Here is a 21208-nt window from a genome sequence, read left to right on the forward strand (position 1 = left end):
CAATTTTGGTCATACAAGCAATTCATGAATAATTAGTATAAGGAAGAGAACTTTCACATGCAAATACACTATCCTGGAAATCTTTTGTGATTGTGAGCCCCCATCAAAATATTATATGCCAAAATTGTTGACGTTTGACAAGGTAGACAACGTAATGATTTATGTTTGCTCATATTCACATAGAAGTCATATTGTCATAGATCCTTCAACATGTGGTGCTTGCCCCCCATCTTTGCTAGACAAAAATTCCGCACCAAGTAGAGATACTACTTGTGCATCCAAAAACCCTTAAACCCAAATCTTATTTTCAAGAGTCCACCATACCTACCTAAGGATTGAATAAGATTCTTCAAGTAAGTTGTCATCGGTGCAATATGGCAATAAAAATTGCTTCTAAAAGTGTGAGATCATTTAGTGTAAGAGAAAATTGAGCCTTGTACGAACTTGGATGGCAAAGAATAAAAGCGACAGACTGCATAATAAATGTTGTCATTTTAAAGGGTAATACAACATGACGTTCTCTTGCACTAAGGGATTGAGCATACAAACAAATAAGCGCATGGCAACCTCTGCTTCCCTCTGCGAAGGGCCTATCTTTTAATTTTCAGTATTTATTTTTATGCAAAGAGTCAAAATTATTCTCTCTATTCCTTTTTATTTTTTTCTCTTTTGGCAAGCATCATGTGGTGAGGAAAGATCTGGGCACATATGTCCAGTTGAATATGGGTAGCATGATTTATTATTGTTGACATCACCCTTGAGGTGAATACGTTGGGAGGCAAAACAATAAGCCCCTATCTTTCTATGTGTCCGGTTGAAGCGTTTTGCTCATGTGTACGTGGTGAGTGTTAGCAATCATAGAAGACTATATGATGGTTGAGTATGTGGAGCTCTTACTTAAACTCTGTTGAATAAGTTGAATTGCAATTGCTTGGTGACTAAGAACATAGGTTGTTGAGTTTCAATAGAGTTCATTGTTTGAACCTTAACATGTGAATTGGTTGATACTATAACATGAGAAGTTTTATAAGAAAGAATTGTTGTCATGATGCTAGGAAAAGTGATTGAAATTATCATTGATCAAACTTGTGCACTTTGCTAGCATTCACACTTCATAAATTATTTCTTTTGTCATTTACCTACTCGAGGACGAGTAGGAATTATTCACTTAAATTATTTTGAGAGAAGAAAACTTGTATGCTCATGATCTTCACTTAGATTTGTTTGAGCTATCAAAATCAACATATGAAAGTAGTCCCAAAGTGATAGATATTCAAGAGGAATATAATAAAAAACTTTCGTGAGATCATTGGACAAAATAAACTTGATTCCTTGTAACAGTTTTGCGATATGATGATATAATATGTGAGTCATGTTGATGAATAATTATGTTTTAGTAAGAATATTGGTGTTAAGGTTTGTGATTCCCTATGCAAGCACGAAAGTCAATAGTTATGCAATGAAGTTACATCCTACTTGTGGTGCATTATTCCGTGTTATTTATGCTTAATGCTCGCTTATGAGATTTTTTGTTTCTTGGTTGGATGCTTCTCAATCTTTTGCTAGCCTTCATTTTCACTACGTATGATCACTACTTGTGCATCCAAAACCCTTAAACCAGTTTTGCCATATGAGTCCACTATACGTACCTATATGCAGTATTCTTTTGCCGTTCTAAGCAAATTTGTATGTGCCATCTCTAATTTTCAAAATAAATTTCTCTTTTGTGTGCTCGTACCGCTCATGAAACGGTAGGGGGTGGCTGATATTTTTCCATGCTAGATGTGTTATTCTCAAGATGAGTGTTTATTCACTTGCCATTGCAAGAGAGTACGACAAAGGTATTAGGGATGCCCAATCTCGAAATGAAAAATGAATTTACTTTATGTTGTCAAATAATAAATTCCTTGGAAAGTGTTGGTATGGATGGCACCCGTGGATTTGGTTAGCCGTGGAATGTGAAAGTATGGTGGAAAAAGGAATAAGCTTTATTTTCTGTTTGGGAACCGCCTATGATATATCTAGCATGGAAAGTATTGAGAACTACCCGATCGTTTTCGTTGATAGGAAAAGTATGCCACCCAAAATGTTTTCATCTCTATATTTTTCGCTTTGAGCTCTCGCACCTATACAAATCCCTACTTCCCTCTGCGAAGGGCCTTTCTATTTATTTTATGCAATTTTTATTTTGAGTCCCCATCTTCTCTTATAAAGCACCAACTAAGGGGCACTATGATCGTACTTGAGCATTGGGTGTAGCTAATATGCGGGTGTGTTTCATGAATGGATCAATGATTGATTATAATGGGCTAGGGATAACTTGCTTTAGTGTTGATATTTTGAAAGACATGGTTGCTTGTTGATATGCTTGAGTATTGAAATCTTCATGTCAAAACTAGACTATTGCTTTGAATCATATAAAAGTCCAAATGTCCATGTTACAAAGAAAAGAATATGTGATGAACATGTTAGGCAGCATTCCACATCAAAAATTCTATTTTTATCATTTACCTACTCGAGGGCAAGCAGGAATTAAGCTGGGGGATGCTGATACGTCTCCAACGTATCTATAATTTTTTATTGTTCCATGTTGTTATATTATCATTCTTGGATGTTTTACAATCATTTTATAGCAACTTTATATCATTTTTTGGGACTAACCTATTGACATAGTGCCCAGTGCCAGTTGTTGTTTTTTGCTTGTCTTTTACTCCGCAGAAAATCAATACCAAACGGAGTCCAAACGCACCGAAACTTTTTGGAGAATTTTTCTGGGCCAAAAGACACAGGATGGGCCAAAGAAGTACCATAGGGGTTCCCCGAGGGGGGCACAACCCACCTGGGCGCGCCTGGGGGCCCAGGTGCGCCCTGGTGGGTTGTGCCCACCTCGGTGGCCTCCCGCACCGCCTCTTTGCTCTATAAATAACCAAATATTCCAGAAACCCTAGAGGAGTCAACGAAAAACAATTCTAGCCGTCGCAAGTTCCAGAAACCACAGATCCAATCTAGACACCGCCACGGAGGGGTTCATCATCCTCATTGGTGCCTCTCCGATGATGCGTGAGTAGTTCATTGTAGGCCTATGGGTCCATAGTTAGTACCTAGATGGCTTTCTCTCTTAATCTTTTGATTCTCAATACAATTGTCTCTTGGAGATCTATTTGGTGTAACTCTTTTTGCGTTGTGTTTGTTGGGATCCGATGAACTTTGAGTTTATGATCAGATCTATTTTATTATCCATGAAAGTTATTTGAGTCTTTTGATCTCTTATATGCATGATTCCTTATAGCCTCGTATTTCTTCTTTGAATCTTTGGTTTAGTTAGGCCGACTAGATCGATTCTTCTTGCCATGGGAAGAGGTGCTTTGCGATGGGTTCGATCTTACGGTGCTCAATCCCAGTGACAAAAGGGGAAATGACACGTATGTATCGTTGCTATTAAGGATAATAAGATGGGGTCTATTCCTACATGAATAGATCTTGTCTACATCATTTCATCATTCTTATTGCATTACTCCGTTTCTCCATGAACTTAATACACTAGATGCATGCTGTATAGCGGTCGATGTGTGCAGTAATAGTAGTAGATGCAGGCAGGAGTCGGTCTACTAATCTTGGACGCGATGCCTATATAATGATCATTGCCTGGATATCGTCATAATTATTTGAAGTTCTATCAATTGCCCAACAGTAATTTGTTTACCCACGGTATGCTATTTTTTCGAGAGAAGTCACTAGTGAAATCTACGACCCCCGGGTCTCTTCTTTATCATATTTGCCTTTGAGATCTATTTTTATTCGCTTTTATTTTTAGATCTATTAATCCAAAAACCCAAAAATACCTTGCTGCAATTTATTGTTATTTATTTTATCTCGCGTTCCCGCGAGATCTATTTATCCAATCTACTACAATTTTATCTATCTTTTTACCCGGGAGGGATTGACAACCCCTCTTTTACGTCGGGTTGCAAGTATTTGTTCTTTATGTGCAGGTACCGTTTACGTAGCGTTGCGTGGTTCTCCTACTGGTTCAATAACCTTGGTCTCATCATTGAGGGGAATACCTACCATAGATGTGCTGCATCATCCCTTCCTCATTGGCGAAATACCGACGTAGTTCAAGCCGCATCAGGCACCATACACTACTGGAATCAGCTAATTTGCCATCTGCCAGCTCTTTGCCGTCTGCTAGCTGACGGCAAAGAAGCTCTTTGCCATCAGCTACACATAAACAGACGGCAAAGAAAAGGCTGACGGCAAAGAAGCTCTTTGCCATCTGCCAGCTCTTTGCCGTCTTTGCCGTCCGCTGGCGGACGGCAAAGAGTGTGGTGGCCCCCACCCCCCGCTCGTTTGAAAAAATCCTAACGGCTCACCTCTTTGCCGTCCGCTAGCGGACGGCAAAGAGGCAGAAAGGCGGACGGCAAAGGCTGGCGGACGGCAAAGAGGGCACTTGCCTAACGGCAGGTACCCCCCGCCCGTTACTCACTTCGTCCTCGCCTCGCCCTTCTCCTCCCACCCCGCCGCCACCGCCGCCGCCCGCCGCGCGTCGCCGCCCCGGCGCCCCCGTCGCCCCGTCGCCCCGCCGCCCCGCCGCCCCACCGCCCCGCCGCCCCCCCTCCCGCCCGCCCCGCGCCCCACCGCCGCCCCGCGCCCCACCGCCGCCACGGCCCCCCGCCGTCCCGGCCCCCCGCCGCCCCGCGCCCCCCGCCGCCTCCTCCACTGCCCCGCCCCGGCCCCCCGCCCTCCATCCCCCCCGCCGCCCCGCCTCCTCCACCGCCCCGCCCCAGCCCCCCGCCGGCCGGGCCCCCGCCGCCCCGCCTCCTCCACCGCCCCGCCCCGGCCCTCCGTCGCCGGCCCCGCCCCGGCCCTCCCCCACAGTGAGCCCCTCCTCCCTTTTTTCCGTTTTTTTGTTTTTTTTTGTTTTTTTGTTTTTTTTCTGTTTAAGTTTAGGTTTAATTAGTTTAAATATTTTAGTTTTAATTAGTTTAGGTTTTTAGTTTAGGTTAGTTTAGCTTTAGGTTAAGTAGAAGGGGGAAGAAGAAGAAGAAGAAGAAGAGGAGGAGGAGGAGGAGGAGGAGGAGAAGGAGAAGAAGAAGAAGAAGAAGAAGAAGAGGAGGAGGAGGAGGAGGAGGAGGAGGAGGAGGAGGAGGAGAAAGAAGAAGAAGAAGAAGAAGAAGAAGAAGAAGAAGAAGAGGAGGAGGAGGAGGAGACACCCCGAAGCCCCGACCCCGAAACAGCACCCCGACCCCGACACGGCACCCTGACACCGACACGGCACCCCGACACCTACACGACACCCCGACCCCCGACACGACACCCCCGACACCCCGACCCCGAGAACCCGACCCCGACCCCGACCCCGACACCCCGACCCCGAGCCTGACCCGACACCCCGACCCCGACACCGACACGGCACCCCGACCCCGACCCGACACCCCGACCCCCGACACCGACACGACACCCCGACCCCCGACACGACACCCCCGACACCCCGACCCCGAGACCCCGACCCCGACCCCGACCCCGACACCCCGACCCCGAGCCTGACCCGACACCCCGACCCCGACACCGACACGGCACCCCGACCCCGACCCGGCACCCCGACCCGACACCCCGACCCCGAGACCCCGACCCCGACACGGCACCCCAAGACCGACACGACACCCCGACCCCGACACGGCACCCCGAGACCGACACGACACCCCGACCCCCGACACGACACCCCCGAGACCCCGACACCCCGACCCCGAGACCCCGACCCCGACCTCGACCCCGACCCCGACACCCCGACCCCGAGCCTGACCCGACACCCCGACCCCGACACCGACACGGCACCCCGACCCCGACCCGGCACCCCGACCCGACACCCCGACCCCGACCCCGAAAAGGTGTTCTTTGGCCTTCCAGAAGCCGACGGGGTCATATATTTGTGAATTATTAGTTAGGTCATATATCTTTCGATTTTGTTATGAAAAACATCATATATAATTGTGTTGATCGGGTAGTTTTAAATGTGCAGTTGTTTCATCGCTGCGAGGTTTGGTGTTCGACGACCTCGCCGTGCGTTTGACGAGCTCTGCCCCTTCGTTCGTGGGTGAGCAGAAATGACATGTCCTCCTCCCCCATTAATTATTTGATCTATTCCGATGAAACTTGATAGCTAGATATATATGTGTCTTGAATCATCAGTATGCGTAACCAATATGTGTCTCCCGTTCGAAAGCGTCATAGTTATAAATATGCATGCATTTGCATATTTATAACCTTGATTCTTTCGAATTGTCCAACGCTATCCATGGACAGCCCGAGTATGTTTAGATTGGGTTCGTTTTCCCATATGCTTTGCTCCGGATCCGACGCATAAATTTCGTCAGTGCCTCCCCTGTTGTTCTCCGGGTACACATCCTCTCTGTTTATTGCAGAGACGTGTATCAGGAGAACAGCGGGGAGGTGCTGCCGAAATTTTGCGTAGGATCCGGGGCATAGCATGGGAAAATGAACCCAATCTAAACATACTCGGGTGGGATTAGGACCTATCATTACCTATTAGAGTGTAGGTTGCATGGACGTAATAAAATTGACAAAGTAGATCAACTGATGAATACATACATGGTGAATTATATATATATATTTGTTGTGTGTCTAGTAGCTCTGAAAGTCAAGATGAGTGATCGTGCGTGGATGTACACCGGTCACACTGGTCAGAACAAATGGAGCACTGAATGGTTCACAAAAACCAAGGGGTTTGTGCGAGCCGCATTTGCAAATGGCCAGAGGAAAACCTGGTGCCCCTGTTTACGGTGCGGCAATTGGGAAAAGAGGACAGAGGCTGAAATGGGCAAACACCTGCAGAAGAGTGGTTTTACGCCCGATTATACGGTGTGGACATTTCATGGTGAGTCTGCCCAACGTGACCGAGCTGAGGTGGATCGTCGTCGCACCGACGAGCATGGTACCGGTATGGAAAACATGGTGCAAGACTTTGATGATGCTCGGGATTCGGACGAGGAGATGGAGGAATCTGCAAAGGCCTTCAGTGAAATGTTGGAGTCTTCAAAACGTCCGCTCCATGAGCACACTGAGCTTTGTCAGTTGGATGCCATCTCACAAGTAATGGCTCTGAAGGCTCAGTTCAACTTGGGCAGAGAATGCTACGATGCAATGATGACAGTATTTGGACGCTTTCTACCCAAAGGCCATGTAATGCCTGCAAACCTATACCAGTCGGACAAATCCTCCGTGCACTGAAGATGCCCTATGATAAGATACATGCCTGTGAGAAAGGATGTGTCTTGTTTAGGCTTGACTATGCGGACTTGAACTGTTGTCCCATTGGCAAGTCTTCCAGGTATGTTGTGGTAGACAACGGTATGGGTGAGAAGACACAGACCAAAATCCCCGTTAGTGTTCTTCGGTATATGCCAATCGTACCAAGACTTCAACGTCTTTTCATGGTCGAAGAGACGGCCAGACAGATGACATGGCACAAAACGGGCAAAAGAACCGAACTAGATGCAGATGGGAATCTGATGATTGTACACACATCGGATGGTGTTGCGTGGAAAAAGTTTGATGAATTACATGGTGACAAAGCGGCAGATCCGAGGCATCCTCGAGTCGGCATCGGCACGGATGGGTTCAGTGTGTTTGGTATGACGGCAGCCCAATACAGTTGTTGGCCCGTATTTGTCTTTCCACTCAATCTCCCCCCGGACAGATTATGCAAAGAAAGAACATTTTCCTGACGTTGATAATTCCAGGGCCCAACTATCCGGGGAAAAATATGAATGTGTACATGCAACCGCTTAAGGACGAATTGCAAGAAGCCTGGGATAATGGGTTCAAGACATACGATGCCTATAGCAAACGGAACTTCATAATGCGTGTCTGGTACATGTACTCGACGCATGACTTGCCGGCGTATGCGCTATTCATTGGCTGGTGTGTGCATGGAAGGTTCCCGTGCCCCACATGCAAGGGAGCTCTTGAGTTTCGTTGGCTTCAGGCCGGTCGCAAGTTTTCTTGCTTCGACATGCATAGAGAGTTCCTGAATCCTCGCCATAAGTTCAGGAAAGACAAGAAGAACTTCATCAGAGGTAGAGTTGTCAAAAACTCTGCACCACATGCATTGACAGGCCAACAGACCCTGGATCAGTTAAACGCTCTCGAGCCAGATCCCGAGCGTCCAGGGTACTTCAAGGGGTATAATTCTAAGCACGCCTGGACTCACAAAACATGCTTATGGGATCTGCCTTACTTCAAAGACCTCCTTTGCCCACACAACATCGACGTGATGCACACTGAGAAGAATATTGCCGAGGCACTTTTTGGTACATTGTTCGGCATAGATGGGAAGTCAAAGGATAATACTAAGGCTAGAGTCGATCTGAAGGCGCTATGTGATAGGCCGTTACAAAACATGAAAGAACCGAAAGGAAAGCAGAACTGGACGAAGCCAAAGGCATGGTTCAATCTTGGAAGGCCGGCTATGAGGGAAATTATCTTGTGGGTGAAAATGCAGTTGATGTTCCCCGATGGGTATGCAGCGAATCTACAGAGGGGAGCCAGTCTTGATAAATTGAAGATATTTGGTCTCAAGAGTCATGATTGGCACATATGGATTGAGCGGGTAATGCCGGTGATGTTGCGTGGCTTCATCCCTGAGGATGAATGGCTAGTACTGGCAGAACTCAGCTATTTCTTCCGTGTTCTTTGTGCGAAAGAACTATCGCCTAGCGTGCTAGAAGAAATGGAAGAGTTGGCGCCGGAGTTGATCTGCAAGTTAGAGAAGATCTTTCCACCGGGCTTCTTTAATCCAATGCAACATTTGATTTTGCATCTCCCGACCGAGGCAAGATTGGGGGGGCCCGTGCAAAATCGTTGGTGCTACCCAACTGAGAGGATGCAGAAGACGCTTCGACAAAAATGTAAACATAAACGTAGAATTGAAGCATCGATGGCTGAGGCATTCATCACTGAGGAGGCGGCAAACTTCGTGACAGCACACTACGAAGCCAAAAATCGTCATTTGCATAATCCGAAGCCTCGGTACAATGCTGACGACCCTAAAAAGGGTGGATCCAACCTCAGCCTATTCAAAGGGAATCTCGCACCAGCCAGTGTTTCAAATCCAGTATCTTTGGATAATGAACAATGGCGGACCATTTCGTTGTATATCTTCAACAACCTGATAGAAGTGCGGCCGTACATCGAGTAAGTTCTCGGTACATAGTTTCGCAACTTCTATTTCCTTTGAACTGCTCTTATTCCTGGATATTTCATACAGTCGATACGTCGCCTTATTCTCGTATGGAGCGGTGATCCAAAAGGATTCTGTCGAAGAGTATGAGCTTCTCGCAAAGCAAGGTGGCGGCTATCCCGGTTTCATCTCTTGGTTCAAACAAACGGTAATTTCTATTAGACTTGTAGGCTAATTTGTACGCGGCTATCCCGGTTTCATTCGCTAATTTGTGCGTAATGCAACAATCCTTTCATATTAAACTTGTAGGCTAATTCAGAGTCTATGGACGCCGAATTGAGACAAGTCGCTAATGGTTTTGACTATAAGGTCCGTTCATTTGACAAATACGACATCAACGGGTATCGCTTTCGTACCTATGGCAAAGAGCTATCTATGGCCGACCGAAAGTCTACAAATTGTTGTGTATCTGCTATCGGCGAAGGAGGTACCGAGTATTATGGGAGAGTTGAAGCAATTTATGAACTTCTATTCTATGGTGAAAACCCACCGAATGTCGTAGTCTTCAAATGTTATTGGTTTCAGCCGAAGGAGACTAGAAGAACTCATGAACATATAGGGCTAGTTGAAATCAACCAAAGCACCCATTTAGATGTTCCTGATGTCTATATTACGGCTCAACAGGCGACCCAAGTATTCTATCTACCGTGGGCCTGCCAAACTAATCCAAATCTGAAAGGTTGGGATGTCGTTTATGAAGTGCCGCCACGTGCTAGACTATCTCCCCCAAAGGAAGAGGATTATGAACCTCACATTAACCCAGACACATATGAAGGAGAATTCTTCCAAGAGACACGTCTTTCCAAAAAGCGTTTCAAGAACCGCTATACTTCACCCCAAAACATTGAAGTAGACAGTGACAGTGAATCCGACATCACCCCAGAGGAGGAACAAGAAGAGCCGGAACAAGAAGAGGTTGCTGCTGCGGATGACCTGTCATTGCTTGACCGATTACGTCAAGGTGGCCTTGCACATGTTGATGCCACTGAACCCTATGAGCCCGTCATTGATTATAGTGATGATGATGATTATGCATTTATTGATGATACTGATCGAGATTATTAGTAGTGTCAGGTATTAAATTTTTTAATGTTGTACTTGATGATGATACACTTAAGTGATACACATATTATTATTCATGTCGGTCTTTTTTTTATGTTGTACTAATTTCGTTTACTGTTTGTCATGGCAGGTGTTGAAAGATGGTGGGCGCTGGTCGGGAGCGCGCCAAGGCCCCTTCTTCCTCGGCGCGTGGTCTGAGGTCTTCGATTCCAGACGTACCTCTTCGCCGAGCGTTGCTGGACAGTATGTCCACACCGCCGGGCCCTTCTTCGTCCACCGCGGTGCCCAGCAGGGGACGAGGTAGGAAGAGAGGAGGTGGGGCACGTGGTCGCGGGAGAGGAGGTAGGGTGACTGCTAGGGCGCCTTCCTCGCCGCCACCCCCAGCTGTTTCACCCGAGCACGTGACTGCTAGGGTGGACTCGTCCGAGGAGGAGGCTACACGGACTCCGGTCCACGAGCCTCCGGTCCATGGGTCTTGGGCCCATGAGCCTCGGGTCGACTGGCCTTCGGCCCATGAGAGTTCGGCCCACGAGACCCCGGAGGAGCACACGTCCGGATGGGGTACCTGGCCGGATCAGCCCGAGGAGCCGAGTGGCCATGCTGATGATGGCGGGGAGCCGACTGATCTTGAGGAGGAGGGTGGCACCGTCTACCAGCGTGGTGCTACACGGCTCCCGTCCGTGCCGGCGACCCGCGAGCAGAGGTGGTTGATCTTCCCTGATGGGGAGAGGTACGTAAGTGCATTTAATATTTTTGTACCTTCTGCATTCACGTTTCTTCAAATAACTAATGCGTTGGCCTTGTCATGCTGCAGGGGTTGGGACCACCATCATAGTGTCCGCCGGCCCAACTCCGTCCTTGGAGTTCTTTGCCGGCAAAACTTCCCGGGGTTTTTCACGTTGCCTGGTGAGGGTCGGCTTCCAGAGCTTGGGTTGAGCTGGGAGCACTACGTGGCTGCCCTGGCCCCGCCGGATGTCATTATCGACGGTGTCGTGTGCGACACGAGGGCAGACATGGTGATCAGGACGTTCTGGGTAATTTCTCCTTTACACATTTCAAAATCTTCAACTAGCTAGTTATTAATTGTACTAATCAATATTGTCTCATTTGATTGCAGACATTCTACAGGTGTGAGGAGGGATACGAGGAGGACTGCGCAAATGTTATCCAGAACGTCTGCAAGCACCTACTCCAGAACTTACGGCACGAGGCTCGAGTGCAGGCTGTTCGAGACTACTACGCCTTGCGTGGTATCAAGAAGACCAAGCCAGCGTGCCACGATAAGTTCCTGAGCAAGGAGCAGTACATGAAGGTAATTCTTAAGGCCTTCTACTTAAGTTCCTTCATTTAGTAATTCTTAGCCGTAGCGCTCAAGTTTCTATTTGCTAACTTAGGCGCCTCCGAGATGGTGTGCGGATCGGATGGATTGTTGGGAGGTGTTGGTCGATGAGTGGTGCTCACAAGAATGGCTAGCCCTCCACAACCAGGCCAAGGACAAACGTGCCCAAATGGAAGGTGTGCCACACCATCAAGGCAGCTCCAACTTATATCAGTTCGGGCGCAACTGGGTATGTGGTTTGCTTCATGATTCATGCAATTCATTCATCATGCTAGCTTGAGCCCTTTAATTACTAATTTTCATTGTTTCTCTCTTTCAGGCACGCCACAATAAGGCGGATAAGGTGCCAGAGGTGTACGACCTGTATGCCATGGCCCACACTGGCTCTTACAAGAAAGTCAAGGATTTCTCTCAGTCTGACCTCGATGATGCAAACAACTTCACCAACATCTCCTCCCACAACAAGCTCGTGAGATATAGAGATGAGGGGAAGGCGAGGAAAGGGGAGGACCTTAACCCGAGCCAGGGTCCCATTGATCCAGAGCTGGTGATGATATCTGGTGGCGGGAGGTCCCATGGCTCCATAGCCATTGGAGATGGACTTATCCGTTGTCCTAGCACTCTCCCGGAGATCAAGGCGCGCCAGTCGAGCTCCGCTCCTGAGATAAGGCCTCGTGAACGGCCAGTGCAACTCGCCATCAAGGTTAGTGATACGTACTCAGTTATCTTTCTCCATTACATTGTGTGCGCTTCCATCAATGATTACAAATGGTCATGTGAGTGGTGTTGCAGGCTGCTATACAGACTGAGAGAGATAGAACAGAGAAACTTCTGGCGGAGGCGGCGGAGAGGCAGCGGGAGATGGAGGAGAGGACGAGAAAGATGATGGAGGAGGAGAGGGCACGGAATGACATGCAGGCAAGGGCCATGTACGAGCTCCTTGTGGTAAGTTTCTTCTGCAGATTACTTGCTAGTCTTAACATTTGAGTCTCATTACTAACTAGTATGACTCTGTTCTGAAAACCAAATGTGCAGTCTGTGTGCGAGAAGTCCGGTCAGCCCGCTCCGCCGATGCCAGTGATTGCTCCTGGGAGCACGGTGAGTTTAGTTTGAATGGACATTAGTTGGTAGTCTCAACATTTGAGTGTCGTAATGCTAATGAGACATTGGAAATGATCTTTGTTGCAGCTTAACTCCAGAAACGCATCGCACGATCCTTCTCTAGGTAGCGGCACTAGCCACCCCGCTCCTACACCTCCCTGATCACGGTAAGTTTCTCTAGTGTTTTGCTTAACAAATGCATAAAGACCTAGACTTAGCTTTATTTCCTCCAATATGCTTACCATAATGACCTAGAGTTAGCTTATTTTCCTCCAAAATGACCCATTTTACCTAGGTTAGCTTATAAATGATGCAGTTCATCCAAGTTAGCTCAAAAATGACCCATTTTACCTAGATTAGCTCCTAAATGATCCATTTTACCTACGTTAGCTTTAAAATGGCCCATTTCACCTACGTTAACTCCAAAATGACCCATCTTACCTAGGTTATCTCATAAACGATCCATTTCAACTAATTTAGCTCATAAACGATCCATTTGACCTAAGTGAGCTAAAAACAATCCATTTCACCTAAATTAGCTCTTAAATGATCCATTTCACCTAAGTTAGCTAAAAAACGATCCATTTCAACTAAATTAGCTAAAAAAGGATCCATTTCAACAAAGTTAGCTAAAAAACGATCCATTTCAACTAAGTTAGCTCAAAAACGATCCATTTGACCTAAGTGAGCTAAAAAACGATCCATTTCACCTTAGTTACCTCAAAAACGATCCATTTCAACTAAGTTAGCTCAAAAACGATCCATTTCAACTAGGTTAGCTCCAAAATGACCCATTTCACCTTACTTAGCTCAAAAACGATGCCCTTCACCTTAGTTAGCTCATAAACGACCCATTTCAACTAAGTTAGCTCATAAATGATCCATTTCAACTAAGTTAGCTCATAAACAACCCATTTCAACTTAGTTAGCTCATATATGATCCATTTCACCTAAGTTAGCTCATAAATGACATATACTTCTTGTTCTAGTCTTCTTCTTGTTCTAGTCTTCTTCTTGTTCTAGTCACCTATTTCTAACTTTCTTATTTACCATTTTGTAGATTTCATTCACTTGATGGAAGCTAGCTTGCTATGATGGAGTGCTTGCTTTTCCTTTGATGAAACTTTGCATTGTATCTAGCTTGCTATCTTCATGACACTTTGCATTGTAATATATATATGGATGGAACAATGTGTATGGATGGAACTTCCTTATGTATGAACAATGTGTATGGATGAAACTGATGTGATATGTGATATGAAACTTATGTGCTAGATATGTGTTGGATATGTGCTGGATATGAAACTTATATATGTGATATGTGCTGCAAATTGTGGGATTTAATAAAAAAACAGAAAAAACAGACAATATGCAGGCTCTTTGCCGTCTGCCACCGACGGCAAAGAGCCTTTGCCGTCTGCCGCGGACGGCACAGAAGCCACGTGGCAGCCAACTGTGCTTCCTGGGAGCTGACCCATTTGGTCAGTTTGCCTACAGTGGCAGACGGCAAAGACTTTGCCGTCCGTGGCAGACGGCAAAGAGCCTGTACTTTGCCATCAGTGGCAGACGGCAAAGAACCTGCCATCTAGTGACGTGTAGATGACATCATAAGGCGGACGGCAAAGACCAAAGGCTCTTTGCCGTCTGCGGCGGATGGCAAAGGTCTGCCGTTAGCCACTTAACGGACTGACAGCGCAATTTTTGCCGTCCGCCCTCTTTGCCGTCCGCCGCAGACGGCAAAGAGACTTTGCCGTCCGCCGCCAGGAAGCAGACGGCAAAGCAGCTGTTTACCGTAGCCTTCTTTGCCGGAGCCTTTTGCCGTCCGCGGCTGACGGCAAAGGTCTTTGCCGTCCGCCTTTCGAGCCTTTGCCGTCCGCCATGGCAGACGGCAAAGTAGCTGTTTCCTGTAGTGATAGGCACTAAAGGAGGATTAGGATGATTGTTCTGACCCCTCCAAAGAGCATTAGGAAGATTAACAGGTACCAAAACAAAGCCCTCTAAGTTAGAGCTAGAATCAGAGCTGCTCTGCAAGGAGATTGAGTCATTTGGAAGCCAAGCTTGGAAGTTACAGACAACATGTGGACTAGCAGGTGGAGGAGCTGGCCATTCACCGCAATTCGCTTGAAACTGAACATCCTCAGCCTAATCGATCACCACATTATCATCATCATTGTTATTCTCCTGGTTGCCATTGCCAACTGCTACATTTTGCGCCATCCAATTGTGGAGCTGCATCTGATATAATTGCTCAACATTTAAGCCTTCTCCATGCAGTGGGTGTGGCACCCCATCCGCCAGACAGGGGTCTTCACTGGCCGGCGGCACTTCCGACAAGTGTGCATTCCAGTCGCTGTTACGCATCATTGTCACGGCAACAGTCCAGCTCTGACGAGCACCCCCAAGCTGCCTCATAACAAGACGTTTAGGGACTAAACAAAGGTGAATAACTCTGGCCTTAATAAGAACAAACCTTCCATCGCCCCTGGGGTTATTCTAGTCTACAAGACTCCAAATTTATCAACTGATTTGTGAATGTAATGTTGGGTCTGGTAATCATATGGAAATCCAATATATAACAACCACACTTCAGGCCCAAAAGTGGTGGATCTCATATTAAGAAACACATCATGAGGAACAAAGGATATAACAGTGTGTTCCTTTGCTTGAAATTCATCTAGCTCAATTTTTGTTCCCACAACCGCATCTCTAACCATGGAATCCGCAAAACCAAATATGCCAACACCTAAAGGGTGATCCTCTACTTTAGTAGGCAAGAAGTGTGAATCATGAAGCAAACCTTGGATCGTGTCCCTCAGACCTTCTTTCTGATGGAAAGGGATGAACCTGACGGCTTCAGCAATCGCCAAGAAATAATGGCGGAGAGGGGGCATAGCAGTGATCACCATATCATCTCACACTTTTTGATCCTCCGGGCCCAGCTCCACTGTCATGCCCTGCGGGATGTAGGGGATGACGTTTACAAGGAAGTTTGTCATGGACGGAGGAGGTGGTGGTGGCGAGGTGGCGGTGGAGACAGAGCAGGGAGAGACACTAGAGCAGGGGTGGAATGCGTAGCGGCAGGCTTGGGCGAGACTTGGGAACCCAAAACCCACGTTGCGCACGACACCGCTGCAGGCAGGATGAGGCCACATGTCCATCCCAGCCACAAATGTCACAATGAACGGTGCAAGGTGGTTGGGGGAAACCATAGGCGATATTGGCAGGTGAGGCAATTAAGCAAGAGTGCTTGGAAAGATTGTCCTGCTTTATTGACTTGATTGATTGACCATGGTAGAATTACTTTGTGCCTTATATTCCCAACTTTGATAGGGCAAGATACCCTCAGAAGGAAAATTGAGATCCTGGTCCTCGGCAAAGAGATTTTCAATTGGATTCTTGCCTTTGGAAAGTAAATTCGAATGGGTACTCTTGGTGACCAAATTGTTGGGTCCAGTCCGTAAATTCTTGGGTTTCCAGAAGTAGTGTGCTACATTGGGTTCAAAACATTGATATTTGGTATGGCCCAGAAAGGAACAAAGCCCACACTTGATCGAGGCTGGACACTCAAAGAAGATGTGGGATATACATCCACAAATAGAACACCCACTTGAGGGGGATTTGGATACAGTGTTAATGTTCTCCAGTTTGCAAGAATTGGACTATATGTTGCGCCCATGCTGGAGCCTGAGGCTCAATGACAAGGAATAAAGGCACTTCCTCTGATGTGGGAGCGCTAACCTCAATCGCAAGAACTCGAGGCTCTGCCGGAGGATGTAGCTTGCCAACTAGCATAGGGTCTCCCCGGCAACCTTCTCACCAGTGGCTCCAGGGAGCTCTGCCGGGAAATGTTTGCCAGTGTTGAGTTTCTTCTTCTTTTGGCCAATGCTGACGGGGAAACTGATGGTTGAGTTAGATGGAGTACAAAAGTTCCTGTTTCCATAGGAAGCTTCTGCACAGGGTACGTGCTCGGCTTGTAGCCCGTCAAACTATTCCTCCAACCTTCTCACTTATTCCACATATGCTTCCACTAGTGGGCTCTGATAATCTTTATTCACTTGCTTTACAACGAGTTGAGAACTGCCACAGATGATTAGCCTCTTTATCCCCAACTCTATCGCAATTTTGAGGCCGACAAGTAGCCCTTCATATTCTATAGTGTTGTTGGTAGCATCTTCCCTAGGAAAGTGCATCTAGATAACGTACTTGAGGTGCTCTCAGGTGGGCGCGACAAGTAGCACTCCTGCTCCAGCGCCTTGCAACGAGAAAGCTCCATCAAAGTACATTACCCACTCCTTATCCTTGTCGGGAGGGTTGTTTCTTGCACTTCCTCATCGGGTGTCGGTGTCCATTCAGCAATAAATTCTGCCAGTGCTCTGCTCTAGATAGTTGTTGTGCTCTCAAATTTCAAAGCAAAACTTGATAATTCTAGTGCCCACTCTACTCTCCAGCCGATAGGCTTGGGGTTTCTCAGAATGCGTTGCACTAGAAGGTGAGTCACAACTGTGAACTCGTGAGGTTGGAAGTAATGGCGCAGCTTCCTCGAGGCCATAAGAAGGCCGAAGATCAGTTTTTGCACCCCTAGAGTACCTTGACCTAGCCCCCTGCAAGAGGGAGCTGACAAAGTAAACTAGTCGCTGCACCATCTTCTTCCTTGCTAACACCTTCTGGTTGCCGACATCTGCTTGTGGCCCCTCTTCTCCATCTGTATTAGGGTTTGCTAGGGATAGGTTTAACCCATCGCTGGGTGGCTCTGCTAAATTGGCCCCCCTTCGCTATCCAATTCCCTCTGCGCCACCAATGCAGCGCTAACCACTTGGTTGGTTGCTGCTAGGTACAACAACAATGGTTCCTGTGGCCTTGGTGAAAGGTTGGCTCAGATGAAAGGTAACTTTTTAGGCCCCGCAAGGCAACCTCTACTTCCGGGGTCCATTTCATGGGGCCGGCCTTCTTCAAAATTTTGAAGAACGGTAGGGCACGCTCGTTGGACTTCGAAATGAATCTTGTCGGTGTTCTGGGAACGGGGGTCCCCAGACTTTCCTGCCTGCGGCCCATGATGTGGCTCTGCACAGGCCTATACGGCCCATCTTCATCAACAAGGCATTCAAGACCCTCGCGAGGGGCCAAGCCTCGCAAGGCGGACGACACAAGACCTCCTCAGGAGCGGCCTCACCAGGTTGCCTCGCGAGGAGCGGAGAGATCAAGGCAGGGCAAACCTCGCGAGGTTCTCGTGACGCGAGCCATGACGAACGAGATCAAGCGGGTGCCAGGCGGGCGCCAGCGCGCGCAGTGTCCTTGTTTCCCCTTTGGTGCTAAGGAAGCAAGCGCAGGCGCAGAGTACCGAGGTGTCAAGCAAAGGTTTCCATATCGGTGCAACGAGACCAAGACCAGCAGGACGGCAAGACGGAGGTCACCATGGAGCCCAAGGCGGCGTCACCACCAGAGCCTTTGCAGGCGAAGACCGCTTTTGTCAGGATAAGCTGTACTAGCTGTCCCCTTTCAAATTGGCCGTTGTTGGCTCCCTTCCCGCTCAATATTTGGGGAGAGGACCAGGGCCTATATAAGTAGAACTAGCCACCACCGTAGAGGGCATCTGGTTTAGAGCTCACAAGCAAGCCCGAGCTAAGCGAATCCACATACACAAGTTCGCCAAGCACAAGAACACCTCCACCTCAGGAGGCTATTCTTCCCCTTGTACTGTTCATCATCAGCCCAAGAGGCAATCCACCACCACCACACTTGAGTAGGGTATTACACCACAATGGTGGCCCGAACCAGTATAAACCCTGTGTCTCTTGTGCTGTGAGTTCGTCGAGTTTGTCCGCGAGATCTTAGCAAGCTAGGGCATGGATCGGTGGGGGGTAAAGAACTTCGCGCGCACCCCAGAGTTCGAACCTTAAGGGTTTTGCTGGAACCCGTGATCCGACATTTGACGCGCCAGGTAGGGGTCGCCAGAGCCTCTTCCCCACCAGTCGATCCACCAACGTTCCGCGGTTCTGATGTCCGGCAACCCGAGGGCTGACGCTGACCTCTGGGCGGCCTAGCCCGCCCGGGCGGCGCCGGCTGTCCAGGAAGCCCTCAACCCCGGGCTCCAGGTGGCACGGGCACCACCTAACGTTGCTGGGCGCGGGCGGCGCTGTCCACCCTCACTTCATGACAAGAGCGAGCTGCTGCAAGGGCCGCAAGCCACGCCGCGGCAACGGCGCCACACACCCAGCGGGAGCAGGCGAACATGCAGGCCACACTCACAGTGGCGCGGGAGCTGCTACGGTGCCGACTGATGGAGACCGGCCGGGATGCGCTGCTGGAACGCGTCGCCGAGATACTGGATGCAGCGGCCACGGGAGCGCCGCCCTTCTGCTATCAGCTCACGCCTCAGGCGGCGGCTGGGTCCCACGGCGGGCCACGCAACACCCGCGTGCCCCAGGGTGCGCCCGGGGGCCTCGTCGATGTCAACATGACCCACGGTGGAGGGCGCCCTACCATGCCTGCACCATCCCAGATGGGTGCGGGCACAAGTGTTGCTGCGTACGGCCCCATCGGGGCGCCGCCCTGCCATCCCCAGGACAGCATGACGGGCCAGGAAATATGGAGCGTGAGGCACTTCGGCGAGGTCTTCGGGGCAGTGGCCTCGGAGGCCTATGTGCCCCGCATGATGGACCAAGAGTACACGCTGAAGGACAACCCTGGCTCGTTCCTCGGGCCAGGCTTGGAGGAGGAGGCGTTAGGAGCTGAAGCCTTCCAGGAGCCGCCAGAGAGCCCCACCAACCGCGTCGTCGACAACAGATACAGGGTACCACTAATCCCTCAGGAGCAAGCTTACGCTAACCATGAGTTGCAGGGGGATCATGTCACCACAACAGCTGGTGGCCCCAGCTCGGCGACCTCCCTTCCGCCAGGGGGATCGCACTGGGGGCTGCAGGAGAGGGGTCGGGAGCCAGATCCCTCCCCGCGTCGCACGGAGCAAGGCGCCCCCGGAGGTAGGCCCTCAGCTGGGGAGGTGCTGAGAAGCCTACCCCCGGCAGAGGACCCGTGGTCGCCGAGGGCGCCGCTAGCGTCCCCTTTGCCCCGTTGGTGGCGTCCTGGTTTCCGGTCGCCCCCAACGGTGGCCGAGGGAGGCGCAAGGCGGGGCCCACGTCTGGCGATATGAAGTAAGGCTCACGCCTGTGAAGATCGCCGCCCGTGACACTCTCATGTAATAATGAGTGGGGCTGTACACGCCCCGAAGTCTCCGAAGAGCCTCCCTCGGGCCTCGGGGGCTCCCTCCCACGTCCTAGTGGCAGCACTTAGCTCCGCGCTGGTGAGAAGACTCGAAGACCAGAAGACTAGACTAGGCGCCGGACGCGACCATTTGCTTTGGATCTCTTTTTCTGTAGCCTTGCCTTCTGGATTTGGATTTAAGTTGAAGTTGAATTTTCATTGGTGCACGCGGGGGTGCCTTTTCTCGTTCGAGCGATTTTTTGCTATCCGGTTCTTGCCTTACCCCGGACCTTACGATCGATGCCCCCCCCTCGTGGGCTCCTCGCGAGCGGGGCAGGGCGCAGCATACGCGCCGAGCGCGTCGGCACCACGATCGGCGCCGGATTCTCACGAAGCCCTCTCGGGTGAGCCAGCAGACTCTTCAGGAGTTCCTCGGGAGCTCACGATCTCATGATCCGGCACGAGGGCTTACCCGGCTAAGGTAAGCCACAACGACAAATTTGCCGCCGGACCCACGAATTCTCGAAGGTGCATACTCGGCTTGACATAAGGAATAAAAGACAGCGGTTTGTTTACACGAGGGGCTCCCCCTCTCAAAATGCTCTTACAATCATTAGGGGCCACGCCCGAGTTTTTGCATACATGATAAAACAGCAGGGGAACATGGGATCAGACGGATATGTCGCTCGTCGCATCGCCTTCGGACGCGTCGCTTGCATTGTCGTCACCTTCGCCCGCATCGTCGTTGCCTTCGGCGGCGCCTCCATCACCGTCGTTGACCACGTTGCCTTCATCTACCACGACCACCACCGCGTCATCTTCGGAAGTGAAGGCCCTGACCAGCGCGTCCATGTTGTCCTCCACCCACCGCGCCAGGTCGCCCCGAATGGCCTGCGGTACGGGGGCAATGGCGGCGTCGAAGTCAAAGTCGGGGAAGGTGTTCTGAAGATGGCTGAAGACATGGGAGAACGCGCGCCCAAGAAGGCCCCGGCTTCTCTCTTCCACAAGCTGGCGAGCTCTATCAGACCGGACTTCCAGGCGCGTCACCACGTCGGCGAAGAAGCGCAAGTGACTGGCGTAGTCATCCGAGTGGGGATGTGGCGCATTCTCGTCACAGACATGGCCCAGCGCCGCATTGGCCCTGACCCTGAGGTCCTGGAGCATGGGGGCATGCTCGCGCTCCAATGTCCGCCGCTGAAGCACTTCTTCCCTGTTTTGCCGCGCGACGGCCTCGGCGTCATCAACCCGTT

The sequence above is a fragment of the Aegilops tauschii genome, chromosome 5, assembly GCF_002575655.3.
Source record: "Aegilops tauschii subsp. strangulata cultivar AL8/78 chromosome 5, Aet v6.0, whole genome shotgun sequence".
Taxonomy (NCBI): domain Eukaryota; kingdom Viridiplantae; phylum Streptophyta; class Magnoliopsida; order Poales; family Poaceae; genus Aegilops; species Aegilops tauschii.